The sequence below is a fragment of the Fundulus heteroclitus genome, chromosome 22, assembly GCF_011125445.2.
Source record: "Fundulus heteroclitus isolate FHET01 chromosome 22, MU-UCD_Fhet_4.1, whole genome shotgun sequence".
NCBI lineage: Eukaryota > Metazoa > Chordata > Actinopteri > Cyprinodontiformes > Fundulidae > Fundulus > Fundulus heteroclitus.
In genome coordinates this window covers 15,348,744-15,359,196 of record NC_046382.1, presented here as the reverse complement: position 1 = coordinate 15,359,196, position 10,453 = coordinate 15,348,744, and positions in this window count along the sequence as shown.

Here is a 10,453-nt window from a genome sequence, read left to right as displayed (position 1 = left end):
GTAAACATGTTAATCAATGACAGTTTCAACAACTACTTTAGAAATGTTTGTTCAAAAAGACACATTTTCATATTTGCTCTAAAGAGAAAGAGAGGATACACCAAAGGCGTTTGTACGGTGGCCGGGAAGTGCAAACTAAATTATTTTCTGAAATGTAAATTTGTTTCAGATTTTGTATCGTTGGTTTGCACTTCCCGGCTTCCGTATGTTTGGGTTTGCACCTAAAACAAATCGCACTGATTTCAGGAAAAAGGAAATTAAGGCTGTGTTCAAGTTGTAGCTGGAACTCGGAGATCCTGACTTCCGATCAAAAGAATCAACTGGAACCAGGGCCTGATTATCCATAAGGGCCAGTGCCCAGGGGCACCACCAAACTCCTTGCATCAGCAACAGTAAGCGATGAAGACATTAAAAAACAACAAGACACAGCAGTGTTGCCAGATCTTGTGAGAGACACAAGCGACCAGCTACATGAAAACAAGCCCAATAGAAGCGCAACAGGCAACCCTGAAATGCACCTTAGATTTCTATTCTGAGGGAGATGGAGTATGTGTGTACGTTATCTCTAACACAGCAGTGCAAGCAGGTTTCTTTCAGTCTGACCAGCCAGATTGACTTACGGCGTACTGCTTATTAGTCTGGTAAGGAGCTGGTAGAGCCCGATTTTAAAAGTGGGACTAACAGAGTTAGCACCAATCAGATAACTACGGCTTTAACGCAAAAAACTCCAAGCGATGCACTGTGTTTTTATTTCATTTGTTTTTTATTTTTTATAGCTGGTTATTTTATAGCCCAAGTAAGTGATGTCATGGTCAAAAACAAGCCCAAAAAACGGCAACCCATGACACACAAAATTTACAAGCGACCTCAGAAAAAAACAAACTCAAAGTTGCTTATAATAAGCGTACTTGGCAACACTGAGACGCAGTTGTCAGAGTGGGTCTAAAAATCAATGTTGCATTGTGGCTGCAATTCAAAAGTGGTGTTTTCATGTGGAAAGTACAGACTTACACGCTATTCTTGAGAGGTACTACAAACTTTTTGGACTCCTGATTTGTCATTTGTGCTAACTTGGAAAGTTGTTCACTCGGGTGTTATGCCATTCCCAGCCTCTAGTTCCAATTTCCAAGGTAAATGAAACGCAGCCTAAACTCTAAAAGCTCTGCTTCCCATTCTGGTGCCAGAAAGATTGGTACCAACTAGATTTAAATAACCAGACAAATCAAATAAATATTACTAAATTTCCTAAATTAAGCTGGCTCACCTACCAATTAACAAAAAGTAAACAAAAATGGCTGGGCTAGCTTGTTAATCATGACATAAAATAAAATAAAAAATGGATTCCTGCAATCAAAGTTGGAGATTAAAATCTTAATGCTGTACTTCCAACTCTATAACTATGATTATACTCAGAAAGACTAGAAATTGACCAAATCAAAATAAAATAAAATTACCTGCTTCGTTAGTCAGCTGACCAGATTAAAATAAAATAAAAATATCCGTGGTAGCTAGCAAGCTAAAAAAAAAAGAGAAAAAGAAACATTACTCACGGACTGTTGCTTTGTATGCCACACACCCAGCCAGAGAGCTGATTCCAGGAGAGAGACGTTTAAGAAAAACGAAACCTCTACTTACCACAATAATTTGGGAACTCCGGGATCATCTGAAAAGTCAGCATATTCAGAAAGCAATCATTTGGGAGTAATGAGAAAACTAACAGGGAGCCTATGTAAGTAAAACAAAACCACATATATAGGTTTTCTTTTTCAGTAACACCTAACTAGCTGTAGTGTTCTGGATCAGCTGTAAAATTTGGACATCCAGCTAAAATGGCACAAAAATAGGCAAAAACAGCATGCGATAAAAGCATGGTGCGGGTTTTCATTGTCACTTTGAAAAATTATGTATCTGTGTTTTCTAATATTTCCAGACATGTTGTGTCCTGGCCTCCACTAAATGCGAGCAGCAAGGTCAATGCCGTTGAGTGAAACAAAAGTAATTATTGATGTCATAACAACATCCTTTTTCCAAACAGTATTGCACACATAAAATGGACATAAAGATACAACAAATCAAAACAGAATCGGCCCGAATGCAAAACTCAGTGGAAGACCAGAATTACTGTAACTCCACTTAATTCATCCAAATTTAAAGATATAAACTGAAATCTATTGTACAGATATACCTAAATATATATTATAAAGCAGAAGGCTTAATCCTAATTAGATGTTAAAGTCTATGTAAAAAAAAAAAAAAAATGTGGACAATATTTCAACACCAAAATTAAATAATATGGCAACACAAACGAGATCATTATCAGAGACTGTGAAGATATCAGACTCAGTACAATGATGTTAGTTCTGACAAAAATAATATTGTTATTATTACATCTTTTTATGAAAAAGAACCATAATTAGGTAATCTGATAATACAAAAACGCAATAGTTGTTGTGTTTACTGCATAAAAAGCTCCTTTATTTCCTACAGCTTCCTTAATTCAGTCTGTCCTCTTTTCCCTTCAGTTTGTTCTGTGAATATCTAATGAAAACAGAAAAACACTGCGAACAGAATACAAAATTAGCATATGAATCATTTTAATCTTTGAGAAACCCACGGTGACACGTTTTAGATTTAGGTTTGCTTAAAGAAGAACTTTATCAAACCTTTTTGTCAGTGCAGCACATAAATCATTTAAGTAGGAACCGCTGTGCATGGAGATGGATGCATGAAGATGATTTCTTCTGACTCTGAAAGCATTAGTGTTTTCTTTTTTTTTTTTCCTTTTTGTTTTTAGCATTAGTTATTTTCATCGAGAGGAGGGACGAGTGCAGCATTAGAAAAAAGGCTTTGTAGATTTTATTTGAATTGATTTCAATGAAATTCAGTGTTACTTAAATGTCAAATTTAAAAAGAAAATCCTAACACCTTTTCTTCTGAAGAGTAATCATCTCATAGGGTGAAATCAATGAGCAACCGCTGCAAATTAATACCGCTAATAATTTAGAACTAATTTAAATGAATCTTATATATTACCTTCCTTTATGCGAATTATTTTTCCATTAAAAAGTATTCATATTAAATTTAAATGTTTCCCAGAATAACTCTTTGTTCCCTTAGCAATTTACACAGAGCCTCCCGTTTTTATTGACACCCCTGGCGAAGGTGTGGAAAAAAGTCTGTTTTCGTAGCAGCATAAATCTCAAACGGAAAAGTTTTTTAGAAAAAAAATAATCCAACTTTTAATGTGTTTTCTATTGATTAAGTGTGTGCTATTTTCACCCCTGCCGTTAAAAAGTGGCCAACACAGAGTGGGGTTTGAGCTGAATGCCTAGACCAGCCAATCTGACCTTTCCACTGAAATTAAATTAGTCACACTTAAAGTTCTTTCTTACTCTTTGGTATAGAAAGTTATCCTTCCAATGTACTACTTTGGAGATAACGATCTTGATGGTAACATGTCCTCTGACCATCTAATTGTGGTCAGAGGATGGAGAACATTCCTGTATGCCTTTGTAAAGAACCTTTCAAAAAGCAGATAAGCTCCCTCCACTTCAAAACCCTCTAATAACATTGATTTGTTTGTTTGTTTATTTATTTCAAGCATATTAACATTCACAATCATATACCATGAAATATTTTCTCTTGATTTGTTTGAAAAGAAGGTAGGCAGTAGTAAAAATAAATAAATATGTCCTTTCTTTTCAAATACATTAGGGCTGAACAATGAATCGTAATTGGAATATTATCACAATTTAAAAAAAAACGCAATTTCCAAATAGCAGTGGTCTGTAGTTTTTAGCTACATAACAATTAATGGATCAGACGTGTCCTTTAGATGTCGGCAATGTGTTTAAAGTGGGTTTACCGCCACATGGAAGGGAAGATATTTGCAACAGTGAGATATTTCTTTTAGAGTTTATATAACTAATACATTTTTACCAGAAACTGTCAGGAATCTCACCATAACATTAAATAGTGGTTAAACTGTTTAATACATAGACTTGCTTGTTGGTTGCACTTTATGTTCAACAAGGATTGATGTCCAGCTCAATTAAAAGATGTTCTCTTGAATAAGAATATTCTGATTAATAAAAACAGTAAAATTTTTAAATAGTTTACAAACATCTGTATGACGGCCATCTTTATATTGCTTGTGTTTAATGCAGATAAAAGTCTAAATTAAATTAAATTACATTTTTGTAAAAAATGAAGGCCACAGGGTGTGCATATTGTCTCATTGTGTGATTTATGTCTTCTTGTTGTTTACCAGCACTGAAGAGTTTTTAATCCTAATCTATAATAAACAAAAAAGATTTCTTTAGTTTATGCTTCATTTTCTTTACAGTGGGCAACCTGTCCAAGATGTACCTCGCCGTCTTGTCCTCTGACAGCTGGAGACAGGCACCGACCTCCCCCACACCCCTGCACGGATAAACGGGTATAGATAATGGATGGATGGTGTCCAAAGTCCTTCTTTTGTTTCAAGTTGCCCATACAGCTGTTGTGTATTGAGGCTTAGATAAAGGTGTCTGCATAGCAATTATCAGTAGATGCAACGTCACAACAAGATTGTCCACAATTCTATTGAGCAAACCCATGCTTGGTGATGAAACGAGATCTCACTGTGGAAGTGGGGATGAAGAAATACGGTTTCGTAGCCTGCTGATGTAAATGTAAAATGGAGATGGGTTTTTGGAATTTGATAATATATATATATATATATATATATATATATATATATATATATATATATATATATATATATATATATATATATCCAAGGGAGCATAGGGTGGCTTATTTAAAAAAATGTTGATCAAACAAAAAAGAAAGATGGATGTATATACACATACATGTAGATGTATACATACAAATACATATGTACACCTACATGTAACTGTTCGACAGACAGACAGACAGACAAACAGACAGACAGACAGACAGACAGATAGATAGATAGATAGATAGATAGATAGATAGATAGATAGATAGATAGATAGATAGATAGATAGATAGATAGATAGATAGATAGATAGATAGATAGATAGATAGATAGATAGATATAGATGGATGACTGGCATAAACAGGTGGACTGAATTGCACTGATTAAGGTGGTGGAGGCTGAGAGTGGGAGATAATGAAACCAGCAAGCCATAATAGGAACTAAATAGAAATAACTACCAAGGATAAGGAAAACAGAAAAACAAGGAAGCTAGAAGATCACCTAAAAAGAAAATCCATAAATAACAAAAGAACAGAGAGAATTGAACTATATGATGAGACCAGTATGTAGCAAGAAAAATGCAGAAGCAAACCAAACAACTCCAGAATCATGACACTGTCAGGCCTTGTTTGTCACAGTTTCTGTGGTTTAACGTTGGAATTGTTTCTCAGTTTTATTGATATGTGGAAGTTTAGGCAATAAATTATTTGTCTTGCAGCCATTCCCTGACTCATGAAGATCTATACACATCTGCCTTACTTGAATGACATGTTCTCCTGTCCATCAGAAACAGGAAAATTAAAGGTGGAAGTCTTTCTGAACTTTCGCTGTGGGGTTATTGTACCGCAATAGGAAAATATTGTTTTTTGCTTTTTACACATCTTTCCGAGTGGTACCAATAATTTTGGAGAGTATTACAGGTTTCTGGACTTACATTCATTCGGTGATTTATTTGCCTCCTTGTCATACCTAACTCAGGATTTCTCCCCACTCTGTTGTGGAGTCCAACTTTTGCCTTCTTTGTCTTCTAGTTTCCCTTCACTTTTTATTCATAAACTGCACCATATGCATGCACTAAGGTCTCGTCAGTGTTTCAGATTGTGTGAGTATCTGTGTGCGTTTTCTCCTTTTACTCTGCAGTGTCTGAGCATCCAGGCCCCGCTGCATTCTCTATAAATTTCTCTTTATTCATTCAAGTCCCAGCTGAGACTCGTGCTCCCCACAACACCAAGTCTATTTCTTGAATTCCTCATTTATTTTTGGATATATATTTCTCCCTGTTTCAGAAAACCAACAGTCTGGGGACACGGTGGGCTGCAAGATAAAAAAAAAAAGAAAAGAAAAGGAAAACCTCAGACGGCATTGCACTTTGAGGTAAATTAGTCATCTGAATTTCATCCTTTTATGAGTATTTTTCCTTCAGTTTGGATCATGCAACAGCAAACATTAGTATTTGTTTGGAGAAACGGCACCCAGATTCCCTTTCATCGTGGCCGTGTGGGTGTGGATTGATCAGATATTACTAACGGTGAGCAGCTGCACACAGAACACGCTGTATTCATTCAGGACCTCATCATTCATTGTCAGACACAGACAGAGAAAATTTATTTCTGCAGGCTTTGATTTAAAAGAAATATATGGATGCTAGTCTCAAGGCTTTAGAACCCCCCCCCCACCCCTTCATATCTGCTCATGTTTTTATCCATATCCTGATCCGTTAGGATTAGAGCAGCGAAATCAATGAGAGATGCCAGGATTTACGTCATCATACAAAAATCCTCACATGCCATTAGATGTTTTCATCAAATGTAATATTATTGCAGCATCCAGTATCACCTTTTTATTGTTTTTCTGTGCAGGTGCTTCTCAATAAACTAGAATGCAGCCTAAAAGTTATTTTATTTGAGTATTTCACTTCAACCGAATAAAACTTTTCTTTATAGCTTTATTATGCATCAAGTGTTTTATTTCAAGCCTTTATTTTTGTCATTTTTCATGGCTCTTGCTTGTAGAAAATATATATAGATTCCGTAATACCATTTACAATGGCTTCTTGATATAGAAAAATAATAATATGGTCATTGATTTGTCCTCAACAAAGGGGGAAAGTCACAAAAGGTCACAGAAGGCTGAATCCAGGTGTGTATTAATGGGAAAATGAGTGGAAGGAAAAGTTGCCATCCAAAAAGGTAATTTAGCAATTTAAAGGAGATTCACAAAGCGTGGACAGTGGCTGGATTCGGAGCTTCAAGAGCCACTACACCAGGGGCATCCAAAGTGGGGTCCGGGGGCCATTTGGGGTCCTTTGATGGATTTTCAGTGGCACCCAACTGCAATTCAAGATTTATTCAGCCCAGGTGGTTAATGTAGATGGGGACTTTGCAATTTCAAATATGGCAAAATTATCACAGACAAGTTCAAGTAGTCTTACAATTAAAAACATTAGGTACAACATAACATATTTCTGTTTTAACAACCACGTTTTTTTACATTATCTTTAATTGTATAGCATTTTTGATGACACATATCCAATGACCTTTACTCCAATGCAGACTTTGGCACAACAAAGTTAATCTGAACATCAGAGTACACAGATCAATACCAAATATGTTTTTTATTGATCTTATGTAATATCTTAATGTTCTGAGACTGATTTTGGGGTTTTAACATTATCTATAAACAATGGTCATCAGAATTACAAGAAATAAATAACATATATTTCCCTCAATGTGAAATGAATCTATATGTTTTACCTTCTGAAATACTTGAACTTTTTCATAATGTTCTAATGTTTCTAGATGTACCTTTTAAGTCATCATATATATAATCACAATAAAAACAGTAAAGGTGCCTGCAGACCAAGTATTGAGACCTTAATACTGTACAGTGCATGGGAAAATAGTTTTCAGAAGGGTGACATTTCTGTTCTGAAAATCCTCTCATAACTACCACAATCTCTACTGCTAGCTCACCCTTTTTCCTGCCATTCAACTTTCCCTGAAATGGTTTGTATCCAGCAGTCTGTGAATCTATAGGGTGTCAATGACTGTCTGCCAGTCCGCAGGTCAGCGTTCTTCCCCATTACACTCTAAGCTGTAACAGTCATAACATATTTCTGTTTTTAAGATGTTTTTTTTTTTATTGGTCTGTTGTAATGATGTAATTTTCCAAGAGGTTGAATTGGGTTTTTGTTGTAGACCTTAATCATGTCTAACTAATTTGCGTTTAATTAGCAAAAGTCAAGGATTGCTTTTATAAATACATATTCTGCCAAAGTCTAATAACCTCACATCAAAAATGAAAGCGTTCTCATGACTTAGAATTAGTAGTTTATAAGTACATAGGTGTTGGGAGGCGCCATGTTTCTGATTTCAGAAGCCGAAAGGAGACAAACTGCCAGCCATACGCGTTTACCCCTATCTGTCTCCTGTATGAAGACGTGCTGTCGGTGGAAGAGGAGTAGAAAACAAGCAAAGACATCCGTAGATCATTTTATTTGTTGTTTTCTGTTGAAATAGAAGACCATCCATACTCTTTGCCCAGTGAGATGGGAGAGAAAGTAACCAAGAAAAGACGAATAAGTAATAACCGGGAATTTATATTGGCGCAGCTATTATTACCAGGTGGAGACAAATCATGAGGGAGCGGTGATTTAAAACAGATGCAGAAGTTTACAGGCTTTCTGCTGGACAGCAGGTAAGTTAAGCCAAAAATAACAGTGCAGTTTATTTTGGTGTGATGGTAGAAACAGGGCAGTGTGGTCCAGAAACTCTGTCCTCCTGGCAGAGATGGCTTGTTTGTTCATATGCCTCTCCCTCTCAGGACAGCCCAGTCTCACTGAAAAACGTGTAATATCCACGTTGGTCCACAGGGGGAAACGCATCATTGTCACAATTTGGCTCTTCAATACATGTCAGGCTAACGTTTTATTTGGCCTATTCATTTACATTGGCTTGCAACCAGGTCTCGTGACTATCACTGTGTCTGTAGAACTGCAGTAAGACCGGGTTTCTTTACTGATGGTTATAGTTGCTTACAGAGCCAAAATAAGCGACTTCACGTTCAGCAACGAGGCCAAAAGACCGCGATTTACACAATTTACTAACGACTTTAGAAAAAAACAAGTGGCAACAGTCCCATAAAACCATTTGGCACATGTTAGCTATTAGCATTCGCTAAACATGGAGGACAGCTTTACATTGTCACACTTATGATACTTCTGTAGAAGTTATTACGCGCTGGACGGACGAGGCTGTTTGTAATTCATTTAGAGCATCACTAGATGTTGAGTGAGTGTGTAAATCTTACACACTGGGGCTTCAAATGTTTGAGGACAGGTGGGGGCAAAATGATAAAAAAAATATCTATTCTATTGTGTCTTTCAGATACTAATGTCAATTTGTACAATTTTTAGCTTCCCTGGGAGTGTTTGCGTGTACAATCCAGCATCTTGCGCAGTTTTCTTACATCGTTCCGTAAATCAGCTCCTGTCTTTTTTCAATCCCTAACTTAAACATTGCATTTTTACCTGAATATGCCGTATTATCAAATAATAATTGCACAGCATTTGCCCCCTTTCTGATCATTTCTTTCTCTCCTGCTTTACAACTTAACTTAAAAAAACTATTTTTTTTCATATTATTTAATCTAGTATGCATATTATTCATATTATTTAATCTAGTATGGTGTATCGTATGCATGTTTTTGCCACTGTCATGCCTTATTTTCTCCATTGTGGGACATTTAAGGTATTTATTATATTATATTATATTATATTATATTATATTATATTATATTATATTATATTATATTATATTATATTATATTATATTCCTAGCTATAGGTGTGAACGAGTGGGTACAAGACAAACAGCAGCGACAGCCATAGATACATGTAAATTAAAAAAAAGGTATTAATGTGTTGATCCTTCACGCAAAATAAAGGCTCTGCACGCATCGTTTTCTCTCTGTGTGCTCTTTATAGGGGAAACTAACTGAGGTCGAAATTACTCCTAATGGTTTTTTTTTTAAGTGTCACAACAGATGTAGTGTGCATTCAGAAGGCCTGTGGCTCAGCTCAACCACAGGAGGTCTCCATTGCACACAACAGCACCATGTTTCCTCTGTGAGACTCAACCATTTGGCCTTTTATGCTCTCAGTGTGATGAGACTCTGGCTGGAAACCTCAAAGAGAAGAGACATGAAGCGGAGAGACACAAATGGGTTACCGTTTTTCCTTTAATTCATTTGATTCTTCAAAGGGTTTACAAAGCCTTCTATTTAAATGCTTTTTTCTCCGTAATACCATTCACTCGGCTGCATGTTTTATTGACATATTCAGACTCCAGTGAGATTCTTTCTGTGCAGACTACAGTGCCAGCCGTATTAATTGGCATGGCTGGAAAGGATGTGTAAATAGCCTTAAAATAAATTAATCTCATATTGCAGCACTGAGAAATTTAGAAAAATACAGCCCTTTGATTTGAGTGCATTGCTTCAATTATGGAAAAATCCCATTTTAAAAACAATTTACATGTACACTGAATCATTTTGAAAAAACAAATGCATTTAAATAATCTTCTTTCTTTATAACAAATATATTTTAAGTTAATCAGACTTTATAGGAAACCAGTAGAGGCTTCCTGTCAGCTTAGAAGGGATGTAGGAAAAAAAGTCCTCTCTTCTACCATCACAAAGGTAAATGTGAGATTTACTAAATGTTTCTGGGAAT